The sequence below is a fragment of the Apis mellifera genome, linkage group LG6, assembly GCF_003254395.2.
Source record: "Apis mellifera strain DH4 linkage group LG6, Amel_HAv3.1, whole genome shotgun sequence".
Lineage (NCBI taxonomy): Eukaryota > Metazoa > Arthropoda > Insecta > Hymenoptera > Apidae > Apis > Apis mellifera.
Window position 1 is genome coordinate 5,190,331 of NC_037643.1, and position 14,687 is coordinate 5,205,017.

Sequence of the window (14,687 nt, forward strand, 5' to 3'; positions counted from 1 at the left end):
ATACAGATAATCTTACAATTAAAACATTTCTATTTTGAAATATAAATTTGAAATATGCATTAGCTCACATAATTTGTTTAAATATTTGTATTTCAGAAAAAAATTGTCAACAAAAATATCTATATTTATTAAGTCTATTGTTGACATTTCTTTTCTACAATAAAATTAAAAATTATAAATTATACTGAGTTTTCTACATAAAATGATAAAATTTCTTTTTATAATATTACAATAATACAATATATATATATATATATATACAACGAATAAATACAAACTAAAAATAAATTTAGAATAAATTAAAAAAATATTTTAAAGCAAAAGATAAAGTTATATACAATTTGATATAATTTTACCAATACTTTATAATACTTACAATGATATTATAAAGTATCATATCAAAATTTTTTTGTCCAAGTATTTTAAAAAAAAAACTTAATAATAATTTTTTATGATAAGATTCCAACAATTTGTATGAAAACATGACTATGTTTACCTTCGGTAAATCTAGTCAAGATTGATATCATACACGTGTTAATTACTACATACATATTACATATGCATGAATCTTAATTACTACGAAGTATATTCGATACACAATATCGTCCATAGTATATTACAGAATAAATATAAAATTACTACTATTTGTTTTCGATATGTCTTATCGTTTAATTCGTTGATTTAATTTTTTTCTGCAACCCAAGGCGAGTATTTTTAACAACAATGCTCGTTTGATATCGCGACATAAATAATTTTCTAGATAAGAAAAACGTCAGAATTCTTCTCTGGTACATGTATTATTTAATTACATAATCCTTACATTAGTGTTGAATTTCATCAAAGTGTTTGCATTTCTCATGTAATGATTTACTTCTTAACTTTTGAGAATAATTTATTTAAAATTTTTATCAAATTATGATAAAGATTTATTTAAAAAAATTTGATTTTTAGAAAAATATCTCGATTATTATGGAAATTTTCGATCTGAGTTGCATCAAGGTTGAATATAAAGTTGCATTTTCATTGAAACAAATTATGAGAACACTTCTTGTGAATTTTATGCTGAAAAGATTTTATTCTTATTAGAATTGAAATTATCCTAATATTTCTTCAAAGGAGAGCATCGAAAGTATTGAAAAAAAAAATATCATACCTTTATAGAAGAAATATCATCATGGTGGGCCTTTTTTTAAAACGGTACCTGCGCGTACACCGTTATACACGTCGATGAACCGATTTTCCATTAGTAAATAAGCCGCAACGATTGGCCAATTATTTTTAGATCAACTTTTATACATCCAAGGTTGTGGCATCTGTCGATCTAAAAATATCCTCTTCAAGAAATTCCTTTTTATTCGATCTATCGATTCTCGCTTAAGCGATTCTTGTATAAATCTTTTAACGTCCATTGGCTTTTGATGCAAATGAAACGGCCATCATGAAAGATTGATATACCATCCTTAGGGATTTTGGATTCCTGAAATATTTGCACGTTGAAATCTTATATGAACTTTTACACAAAATATTCGTTTTTGAAATATTCAAGCAAAACTTTGAGTATTTTTAATTTTGTTTGTGTAAAATAAATAAATAGAGAGTGAGAATGATAAATTAATAAGAATAATGATCGATCAAATTTAATTCTTATATTTATTGTTAGATATGTATCTTAATCTTGACGAATTATCGTCTATTGTTGCAATATTTTTCATCCATTATCAATAACCATCAAATAAGGATAAATAATATTTTTTAAAAGCACTTTTTTTCAATTATTATATTATAAGATAAGAAAAATATAATGAAAAATATCAAATTTCACTATCACATATTTATAGTTATATAATTATTTTCCAATTTTTTTTATTCCACACAGAAAAAATTCTAATTTTCTGTAATATCACTTAAATTTCCGGATTTCACTCGAATCTCTTATTTCTGGGACAAATATTCTTTAAATGAAAGATTTTTCTTCTATTCTTGTAACTGGAAAAAAAATGTGAAAGTTAGATATTTCTTTTGTTTTGGAAAACAGTTTGCAAGAATTGGAATTATCTTTCATCGCTTTTTAACGAGCGTTTCGCAAATGGGAAGAAAAAATTGGAAAAGCACGAGAGACAAGAGGCTGCTCGAGATTCTTTCATGCACACGTTTTTCATGGCGCGATAGAGTGCAGAAAAAAACAGCAAAGGAGCAAGTCAACAAGATTTATTGTACTATTGTGCATAAAACAATGTTTTCCAACTGTTTTACGAATTGCAACTCTCTTTTTACAATAGCTAAATATCTTTATTTTTTTAAAAAATGAATCAAAGATTACAGTGATAAAAATTTTAAAAAAATATTCTCATTACAATCAAAAGGCAAATATTTAATATGTGAAATAATAGAGAGAAATTATTCTTTAATTAACTATTTTTTTAAAGATAATATCCTTTTGAAACACGTGAATAATACTTGGGATATTTCCTTAATGAAAGAACGGTAACATATTATTCTACTTATCATGATAATATTCAATCCTTGTCCAGCGTGCATCGACTCTGTAGTTGAAATTGTTCTCTTTATTAAAGATATTCATCGAGGAGTTTCACGTATGCATTTCGTTACACGTGTACGAAAAGAAATCTGGTCTGTTGAATAAAAAAACTTTTATGAATTCTTAGTATATTGAAAATTATATTTTTATTACAAGCTCAATGTTCAATCAGAAAATTTTATCTGGGATTTTTTAAATTGTATAAAAAATAATGAAGAAAGAAGACAGATAATCCATAGAATAGAAATGTGACAAATTTCTTCATTTTTGTGACAATGATCAGTTTTCTATCTCGAACAAAAGAACATTCTAAGGTTTCTTGATGTAAGCTTTTGATATTAAGGTTAATCTCTGATCCAGTTTTAACTAGCATACTAGTTATTGCAATTTTTTACTTATATCTGATGTTCTTATTAAGATCATTGGAATTGAATAGATTTTAGAAATGAAAAATATTAAAAATTTACATTCAAATACAAAAGGAAGATTTCCATTAATTATTTCGATGATTTCAATTGTTTTAAGATTTTTTATCGAATAGAATTCTTGAAATTTATAATAAAACTTTATGATATATTGTATTATATTGTATTATGTCTTATCGAGAATTTCTATAAAAATCGCGAATACCTGTTTTAACATTTTAGATAAGTAATCAAAATAAAAAATATTTATCTCTTGTACATGATTCTTTGATAAATGTAAAACTTTGGCAAATATTGTTCTTATACACTTTCATTTTAATATTACTTTTCCTTTTTTTTTCCTTCTATCATATTTACAAAATTTTTAAGGAAAACAGCTTAGTCTCGATATATGTATGCATAAATTGATAAGATAATTTCTTATATCGTATCGCTAACGACACAATATGGAATAAATTTTTTAATTTTATATTTTTGGTTTGATTAAGTCTATATTCATTATAGATATATGTGTAAGATAAATATGAAAAGTTATTAGTTTATTAATAATTCTTCAAAGAACTGATTATAGTATCTAAGAATATGTTTTCTATAGATATTTCTAGTCAAGTTTACAATTGATATGATACTTTATTTTTATGAAATATCTAATTTATATAATATAATGGAATCTTTAAAATATTCTTCTCATATTTCTTTTTAATTTTTGGCATAATAATTTTGGTTTCATAATAATGCTTTTATTTTTCAAAGTAATATTTGTAATAAAATTATCTTGGATAAAAAAATTATCTTGTTTTTGATGTTCTTTATAAAAATTTTTTTTTATGATCATAATATTGACCAACTTTTATTAATTATTTTACTAGAAAATTAAATATGTAATTTTAAGTATTTCGCACAAATTTTCATGAATTATTTATTGAATCAAATAAATATTTTATCAGAGAATTTAAACTTATATGTATATATCTTTACAAAAAGTGAAACAATTTATTTTATGATCTAACAATAATTCAATAATAATAATTTTAAATGTAATAGATATAAACTTAATTCTGATTTAATTCAAAAAATGATTATGTAATATAATGTTAAGCAACGCTTACCCGATCTTCCATTATCACATTTAAACTTTCTTTCTTTTCTAACCTATCATTTCACGTATTGAAAATATTATAAATACATACACGTATTATTCCATTAATACGTATTTTTCCATTAGATCAATTCGATCATTCAAAACAATTTCCATTTGTAGGTTTCTCCAAATGAATGTAAGTTGTCTTAGTTTAGATTCGATCGATGGAAATATGATAGGAAGCCAATTCCATGTGACGTAAATCTATGTCGGTTGTTATATGAGGCTTCACCATGAACACGCGTTGTCTATCGGATTAATTGCAAACCTTTTGATTCGAAGTTAATCTTATCTTCGATGTCATTTCTAATTTCTTATAATCTATGCTTTTTCTCGTAACATGACGGTTAAATCTTTAGAACTTTGACGAGAGACTTTTTTTTATTCGTCGACACGTGCATGCCAAAGAGCTGCGTGCGCACCTGTTCTATGCACGCGCTTCCGCGCGCGCAATGACTTCATTTTTTCGCACGACATGACGCCGGAAAGTCAATTAAAATGCTGTTCGATCAGGATTTCCGGAAATAGCCTTATCCGTGGATTATCGATACGGATAACAAGATACTTTGTTCATCGATTCATACAATGATATATTACATTTCACATTTAACAATTATATAGATATGGAAATTATTAGATTAAAACACATTTTTTTTATTTAATATACGTAAACATATAATGAATATTTTTTTACTTAATTTCAAACATATGATCTTTCATTTCTTTTTTTATATTTTCTTTTCAAACAATTAAGATTTTTCATCTTTATCATTAGAAATTAAAGATCATTTACTAAGAATATGTATCATCATAATAATTTAACGAAAAAATTAAACAATTAAATATGAATAATTAGTTATTGTACGTTAAAGTATTAAATTTTAATTTATACGAATCATATTTTATTTTCTATCATTCTCGCTCACCACTCCATGATAGCATGTTATCTGCAATATTATTAATCAAATATTTCATAAGGGTTCGTTATATTAATAATTTTAAATAGATTACTCTTAATGCTACGAAGTTGAAACATTAACGTCAACGTTATCGGCGTTTGCTTTCTTATTCACACGGTTTCTCTCCCATGTTAGACGGAGAAACGACCCCAGAAAATTATCTCCGCTTGTATGAAACGGTTGATTTATGATGTTCGTACGTGAACGTACGACCTCCATTTCCTCTCTCGTCGTTAGATATGACACGAGAATACAACGCAAATATTATCAGAATTTTTGCGTGAAACATACTTATCTCTCAATGGTCAGTCTCTCGTTCGAGAGAGATAATTTATCGATTCAAGATTCGACATTTCAAAAGAATCGCTTCCTCGAACGGTAGCAAAACGATCTTTTACACGTAAGTGCACACATTCTTCTTTCCTCTGTTGATATTGTTCTGTGAAAAATTCGATGTTCCAAAGGTGTATTAAATGGAAAAATTGTTTAATGGATTTATATTGGCTTTATAGGGACAGGTAAACAGATATTTTTATCATATTTGTATTTATTCCCTTTTTTGATGTGATTTGTTATAACAATTTCATGTATTGAGTTAAAATATACTTCAAATATAAAATTGTATTTCTTAGATAATTGAGAATTAAATATCGAGAGCTACTAAAGCTATGGAACATCCAATTACTGGTTTAACAAGTCATTTTAATTGATATAATTAGTTGGTTTGAAAAAAATATTTCAGATAATTAAAGCGATGATAAAAGAATTGAAATTAAACTAACAATACAATTTTATTTAACAGAATAACTTAAAAGAAATAATGCTTACTTTATTAGTTTTTAAATAAAAACGAATAAATATTTCTTGAATTAAAGATGCAAATATAATTTTTACATTCTTATAAATAAAGATAATATTTTATAATAATATTTCTTATAAAAAAAGTTAATTAAGTATATTATAAATTCAAAAAAAAGATGAAACATCATATAATTCAGACATATCACAATAACATATTAATCACATTATATATGTATAATTGAAAACAAGCCTGCATAATATGTACTGATAAAATATTGCATTATATAAAATATAGAAACATGTTGTGAGTATGAAAATGTTTTTATATGTAAAATGTGTAATTTTTTCCCTTCATTAATATATGGATATCAAAGTATCACAACGAAAATACTGATAAGTTATTAATATAATATCGAAGGAAATGAGATATTGTGAAAAAATGGTATAATTATGAAGCAATGATAACAATTTGGTTATCAAATTTTTTCATTTAAGAAAATAAGATAATAAAAAATTATTTAAGCGAATCAAAATAAAAGAAAATCAAATGCATATTTACTTAAATTCTTTGATGCGTTAGAAGCAAATTATCTCATGATAAGCATAAAATATGACAGACATAACATACTGACAAACATGTAAGTATTATATTTAAAGTGGTATTTTAGTAAATAGCTTTTGTTTTCTTAATTATTCCTTGCATATTTGCATCTTTAAAGAACTACAGTCATTGTTTCATTTGTCATTGACTGGCGTTAAATTTTATCTCTATATAAGTTATAAGCAATGAAGAAATAGTTGACATTTTATCTTTTATTTACAATTTTATTTTTTATTAATGAAAAAAAAATTTTTTTTTGTTTAAAGATAAAACCTGGAATAAAATCTGGAATAAATATGTAAAAACAAAATTGGTTATCTAAGTTTGTTTAATGTTATCATAGTTTAATAATTGATAGGAATGGAAATCAAGTCTTGTAAAGAAAAAAACTTTTCATTTCCTAACCATAAAAATTTTAAATGCCGATAAAACACTCTTATCTGTACAATAATGATATATTGGAAATTGGGGCATAAAATTGCACACGAATTATGTACACTCGTAAACTGATATCGATATGTTATAAAAAAAAGATAGCAATAGATATATATTTTTATTTATTTTTGATCAGTATATAATTGACAACGAAAATAAAAGAAATAAAGATTTTAGTATGCAAAAGTCTATCGATTAGATGCGAATTAAATTATGATAGACACATTAAGTTATATTTATACAATATTATTTAGATATATTGATATCGATCACATAAATTCGAAGCTGTTCAATATTGTTTGTTGTAATAAAAATATAATGCAATAAATTAATAAGCATTTACTAATTGTGATATAAGGAAAAGTATCGATGATAAAATGATAAGGGTGAAAACGTTATACTTAATTCTTACACGATTGATGAGATATCTAAAATAGTCCTACCACTCTTCCCCTTCCCCTTCTCGTAGACCATTTTGTTCTTCCTTTTCTGCTTTCTCTTTTTCTATCTCCGTTTTCTCTCTTTCTATCAGCGTTACCTCCCCCCTATTCCCTCTCCACACTCTCTCTGTTCTTTCTTCAGTTCGCCGCTCTCTATTTCTTAGCGTTGCGATCATTGCCTTTAGTTGTCGGTTCTATGCTCCCTTCCGTCTCTCGTATTCAAATCCGACTCGCATTAAAAACCGATTGTACGATTTGTCTTCAACCCCTCGCAAATAACAAACCCATGGCGAAGATGTTTGTGCAGTGTGCAGGAGAAGGGAGAGTTAGGACGAAGATAGTATAGGTGAGAAGGCAGGATACATATCGAGCGTGAACAACACGAGTGAGCGCTGCCGGCATAGAAAGAGGAACGCCGCGGATCGACAGTGCCAGTATCGGACAGAGACACGTTTCGACTGCGTCGTATCTTCTTTCGTGTCGCACGTATGCATTCTCTCCTTCTCCATCGTTTCAAAACTACACATGCCATAGTTGCAAGAGATAGATAGGTTAGAATCGCGTGCGTGATCGCACGATGTTTAGCTATGCTGTATGTGTCAACGGTCACCTCGCATGCGCCATCTTGATCGTCGGAGTCAGTGCACCGTTCGAGTAGTCAGACGATCGTTTCGATTGATCGACGCAGCTGCGATATATCGTGTTTGCCAGTGAACGATCCCGCCACATTTTTTTTCGCGCGCGTTTTTACTCGAAATATATTCCTGGATCATGTCATGTTTCACGTACAGTGTTCAACACGGCAAGTTTTCGAAACGGGAAATCAGAATTGTGAAAGTTGTTGAATATGTGTTTATGAAATATACGTGTGAAATTATACATTATGATGATTTATTTATGTGAATTATGATTTGCATTCGATGATATGATACTCTCCCACTATTAAACACTCATGAAATTATCGGTACTGTTCTAATTCTTTTGTTTACAAAGTGAAAAGGAAGGGAAGCTGTTGCAATTGAACGATATCGCAATGCTCATATGATATTTTTCATCAACGGAGATTCAACAATTTGGTTTGGAAACACACAATCGTGGGTTCTTATTTATTATATATTAACAAATGTTATTGCATCTACGCATTAACAATTAAGATAAATTTATTTCATCTTGAAAGATTTTAAAATAAGAACTCATAAATCAATATCAAAAAGAAAATTATTTTATCAATATGTGCTCATTGTTATTAGATTTTACTATTAGATATTATTGTGCTATCATTAATCAAAATAAAGTTTGAAAGAGTAGCAATACAAGAATAAAAATCATTTTCAAAGTGTAAGTGAATAATTAGTAAAAAAATCCGGAAAAAAATCGATAAACAGTTTCATATTCTTCTTTCAGTGGCAAGGAAACACAACAGAGACTTTTGTTTTCTCTTTATATCGTGTTTGTTGGCTTGGCAACCGTATGGGCGATACTCCTAAGGGCTGTATCGCAACCCTTAACGACAATGTCTGGCAATGCAAGGTGATTTGAGCGTTTTTCACGCGACTGTCGATGCAGTCGTTCAATTATGTGAAGAACGATTCTACCAATAGACTGCAGTTAATAATGACGATAAGCGTTTATGAACTTGAAAGTTTTTAATAGTTAATATAATGTATAAAATGAGATTGGATTGACATCGCGATCATGCAGACCTATGCACAACGAATACTTAATTAGTGCCTTCATTGACGTGCCATGGATAATAAAAATTACACATTAAACATAGAAAACTAAATACTTATTTACATCGTTTGTGGCCTTATCTGTGGAATCGGTAAAAATTCATAGAAGTTTTGTTGGAAAATAATATTACATACATCAAAAGTGCATGGGGGAAGTTGCAGCTCCCCTTAAAAAACCTATAATGCTTTGCTTCGTACAAGGATTTTATTCGCGGGAGGATTCAAAATTTCGTCGTCTAAAAAGGTAATGGAATATTTTTTTCAATTTTTATTTTTTATTTATTTCTATAAAAGTCATTTCAAATTTCATTTTAGTAAAGTTTAGTCCAATCCAAGTTTAGTTCATTTTATTAATTAATAAATTATTATATTACAAGATATATTAAAAATTAAATATTGAATTTAAAGAATTCCTTTTTAAAACATGGTATTTATTGAATGCTTCACTTAATATTTTGATCGCTTTCGATAATAGCTTTCGATTAAAATCAATAAAGTAGATTTGAAAGATAAAAAGTTCTTTATTTTCATAGATAGTATTTCGAAATCGAGATAAAATTTATGAGATTAGGATGACTAAAGTTTTAAAATTATTGATATGTTTTTAAATGGATTATTCATTTTTCTTTTTTTCTTCTTTTTTATATTAAGATGATATCAATATTTTCTATTTTTCATTAATTAAACGTTAATGTTTCAAAATATAAAAAAAGTTTATATCACGAAAAAAAACATTCACGATCGAATGAAAACTATATAACAGAAGTATATAGTATCTTTTATAATATTTAAAAATATTTTTATCTCAGTGTCAGATTTGAAAATCATTATTTGAAATTAAATACATCATTTTCATAATTTTATATATTTTTATCATGATAATTTAGCATAAAATTATTTAGAATAAAAAATATGTATATTAAGATATTTATATATAAGACAGAAATAGATAGATAATTATTTTTTTAAATCAGTTTCTTTTAATAATTCTAAAACACTTTAGATTTTCTAAGACATTTAAAAATATACTTATATTGAATTTAATTTCTTTTAAAATAGAATTAAAAATTAAAAAGAATTACATTATGTTACAAGAATTACTGAAATATATATGAATGTACATAGAAACGAGATCAAATGAAATATATATTCCCACCAATTTTTGTTATTTGTATATACATATCCTTGTTATTTTCATTATATATCCAGTATATCCGGTTCGATCAAGTTCTCCCGAAATCGAAATTCTTCGATAAAAAAATAAACAAAAGTGCGACCAGTTTTTCCGCTTTTTTTCTTTTTCTTTTTTATTTTTTATTTGGCGTTTAAATAGAGCGCACCGATAGGCTAGAGAAGAAAAGATCGAAAAGCGTGGCTTATCACACGCTTGAATAGAGTTCGACGAGCGGTTTTTTTTTTCTTTTGAGCTTTCGTTTCATCCAGTACCCGACGTTTCTCTTATTTAGGTCACCCAAGCTGCATCGTTACAGGGTACAAATACATATACACGCACACACATACATACACGATGTGTAGCTGATGAGTGGCTGTTGGAGGTCGCCAGCTACCGGTACAAACATCTTGTCCATTTTATCGGTTTGCAACACTTTTTGTTTGTGATAGTTCTTGTCTTTCTTGATAAATTGAAATTAATGACAAATTCTAGTCGAAGGATTTTCCTAAAAGCTTTTTGTATATTATTGAATTTGATTCTTACTTTTTTAATCGTTTCGTGATTCAATGAACTTTGCCAAATGGAAAGAAATAAAGGTTAGGTCATATTTGAAATATTTAGGATATTTTAACATATATTTTAATATATAATTTTAATATAAGTATTTATATAACTTTTCATCAAGATATATAAATAAAATATTTTTGAAATATTTTTATGATTTATTATTTTTTTAATTTTTATGAAAGTAAGGTTATAATTTTGATTTATCATATGTGTAATATTTTGCATAGTTTTATATATATATATATGTATATATATGATTTGTTATTATTATTTTTATTTTTAATATAATTTTATTTGAAGAATTTAAAAGTTTAAAAATTTTGTTAATTTTAATTATAACGATCTTTTTAATAAATATATTATAAATATCATGCTTTAATATTGCTAATATCGCTTATTATTAATTTAATTAATAAGAAATTTTTTTTGTTAAAATTAGTATCATTAATAATTGGTCTTGAATATATTTCCATGAAAAAACTTAATATTATATCGACAGTCATTAATATATTCAACAAGAATAATACGAATGAGTTAAAAATGGAACGTAATGGGATTATTTTATTGTTCCTTCATTATTTTAATAAAGACACATGGGTGGATGACATTATACGATGCCCACATGTAGAATTAATCAAAAATAATGACGCAAAATAAAAGATCTGCAACTTGTATTTGTTGGTTAGGGAGCAATTAAATTATCAATCTTGATATGTCTGCACACAAGATTAATTTAATCGTTTTTCATTTCATATTGATTCAAGTATTTTTATGGAATTTCGCTCAACAATTTAATCAAAATAATCAAAAGATGATTGATGCTATAAGTGCTTCTGTTTTTTTTCTTATATTGTTATTATAATGTTTTTAATTAGTCAATTCAAGTCTTTTGCATAAAATATTGTCTCTATTGGAAATTTTACCTCTATTTGGAAATTTTATTGAAAATTTACTTTTATAGTTTGAAAGTTAATAATATTAAAAATGTTTTGTGATTGTTAAATTTGAAAATATATTGTTTACATTAAATTAAATAGATATTATTTATATCTAGAATTTTAATATTAATATATCTATTAATATAATTTTAATTTAGTATTAATTTATGTCAAAATTTTTTGATAAATGATAATGATTAAACTATGATGAGAGAAAAAGAAATTCTTAATATAATAAGTATTAATTGAAGTATTTGGATATTTGATTATAGATATTTTCACAGATAATTATTCAAATAATGTATAGTATTAGTATAATGTATAAATATACTATAATGTTCAACTATGCTTATGTTATCTATAAATTAAATTGATGATTCTTCTGTGCGTTTATAATTTCTCACAAAGGCATGTACTGAATACATAAACATGAATACGCATAAGTATCAACTGTTTCTATTCGTGAAATTTCGCCTGGTACAATAGGATTAATATTATGAATAATTATTATTTTTGATTTATTAAAATAAATTCTAAAAATCGAGTTTCAAGAAAATTGCAATCATAGTTTTAATAATATACTTATTGTATTAAATTTTATTTTATGGAATTCAAGTTGTAGATAAATTTTAAAAATTATAATTTTTATTAATGTTGAAAAATATTATTTAAGTTCAATATACAAATGAATATTCAAATTTTTATTTTATAAACTCAAGTTTTTTTAAATTTATAAAGATTAAAATTAAAAATTGAATTTTTGATAAAGATTAAAATTAAAAATTGAATTTTTGAAAATTGAAAATTTTAAACTTCTATAATTCTTACATTTTTAAATTTCGTAAAGAATTAGATATATTTATTAAATAGAATTTTACATTTCTATCGAAAGGAAATAATAAAGTTTCATACGTATTTAACTATCAATTTCTTCAAATACTGCTTTCTGATTGGTCACATTGACCTTCGAGAATGTTCCTAGTCTAGTGTTGATGAAAAGTTAAACTGTTGGTTAGGTTGCCGTGACACGTGCTTTAATGAGCATGCTGTTTCGAACAAAAGTACCGCTAAACTCGATGGTATAGGCTGTTTCTAAGAACGACGACCTCGTGAACGAGTCGCGATGTCGTGGTGGTACGCAGCTGCCACTGCCATGCGAGTTTGCTTTCATAGTTTGTATGTGTGCTGTTATTTAGCACCGCGTATACCATCCTCGACATAACTTTTCCAATCTGTTCTTCTGTTTTACCACCAACTATATATATCAATATAGATCGTGTTATTTATTTTATACATTATTATCATTAAATATTATTATTATTAATTAATATTAATTATTATTAATTAATATTATTAATTAATATTATTAAAATTATAGGAATTTTATTAGCAAATGATTAATTGTTATATCAATTTAATGAGACAACGAAATTGTTTATTTTGATTTATTTGTAGGAATAAAATAATATCTTTATATAAATAATAATAATGCATTTTAATAAATTTTGATATAAATTTTGAAATTTAATCTTTTATAGCCAAATTTTTTTAGGTTATAGTTGATGAAATTAGTTCTTTTGTGGATGGAATTGAAATTATTTTTGATTAATGGATCAAGATTCATAAAAAAAAATTTTTATGAATACATGATACATAATCATTACTGATCATCTAATTAAATAAACATCTTTTAAGAAGTAGTTGATATTGTAGTAGAAAACATCTGGAAAGTTTCCAGATTTTAATGGATCAATGATGATCGGTTAAGAACTGGCTAGCTTCAAGTTAGCATTTAAATATGTGAAGAAATGAGCAATAGATTTTATATTAATATGATAATTTATAATTTATAATTTGATTTTTGAAATTGTACTTACTAAAAATTTTTACTAACTTTTTATTTTTTTAATTTTAATATTTTTGGAATAATTTTTTAATGTCTTTAATAATGTCTTTAATGTTTTTAAAAATGAAAATGTATATGTGGTTTATTTTCAAATATAATTTTGTATTAAAATTGCATTAAAATTCTCTTTTATTATAAAAAAATGTCACATAATTTATAATATAATTTGAATAACAAAATTATAATAATTTTTAAAGAACCTACTTGTTCAAGCAAATATCTAAAAAAAATAAATTGTTCAATATAAAGAGAATTTATTAATAGATAAACAATAAATAAATTTACAAGTAAAATCAAATTAAATTTTAGTTAGTATTCATTCAATGATCTAACTCAATCTTAACAGAAGCATTTAATAAAGTCGTCATCTATTGGAATATATCGAATTTCATGCATCAAGATAATCCTTTTAACATATAGATAACCTATAACATCTATAACCTATAACTTATAATGTAATCGAATAATAGAAATTTCTAAACGAAAAGCAGATTTATTGATTGAAATTGAATTTTCAATAGGACTAAATTTGTGAAATTGATTGAATTGAATTTTAATTGAATTTCATTCGATAACTTAAATCAATCTTATAGATACCAATAATAGAACGATTATTCATTGTAACATTGTTTATTCATTTCACACAAACATCGATAGTATATGCATAATTGTATATTTTTTTATCATATTTATATCTTTAAAATTGACGAAAATTAATTATTATAATAAAAAGATTAAATTATTAGTAATAATTAATTATATTGCAACATAACCTGCTAATTGTATATGGTCTATTGTATTATAAAAATTTATTACGGTTAGTTTTTGTTGAAAGTAAAAACTACGCATCTGATTTAATCATGAACATTTGCGTTTCGTCTATACTTCTGTTGGCGGTGGAATCAAATATGATGACACAAATCGATTTCGTTCAAACTACTACGTTACATAACTACTATGTCGTTTTAGGTTAGGCTGCGTGTCCTAATTTGGTTCTTTCGGACGAAATAACTTTAACCAGTTTGAAG

The 14,687-nt window shown here is 25.3% G+C and overlaps 1 protein-coding gene and 1 long non-coding RNA gene across 4 annotated transcripts in view; one reads left to right on the forward strand and one right to left on the reverse strand.

Annotated features, from left to right (window-relative positions):
• Nucleotides 1-14,687, forward strand: part of LOC412099 (GRAM domain-containing protein 2B) — a 50,743-nt gene that overhangs the window by 9,482 nt on the left and 26,574 nt on the right. The window lies entirely within an intron of this gene.
• On the reverse strand, nt 404-4,742 carry LOC102656014. The gene is made up of 3 exons (XR_409055.3): nt 4,074-4,742; nt 1,154-2,633; nt 404-1,062 (listed from the first exon to the last, which is right to left on the reverse strand). It is a non-coding gene; the product is annotated as an uncharacterized LOC102656014 (long non-coding RNA).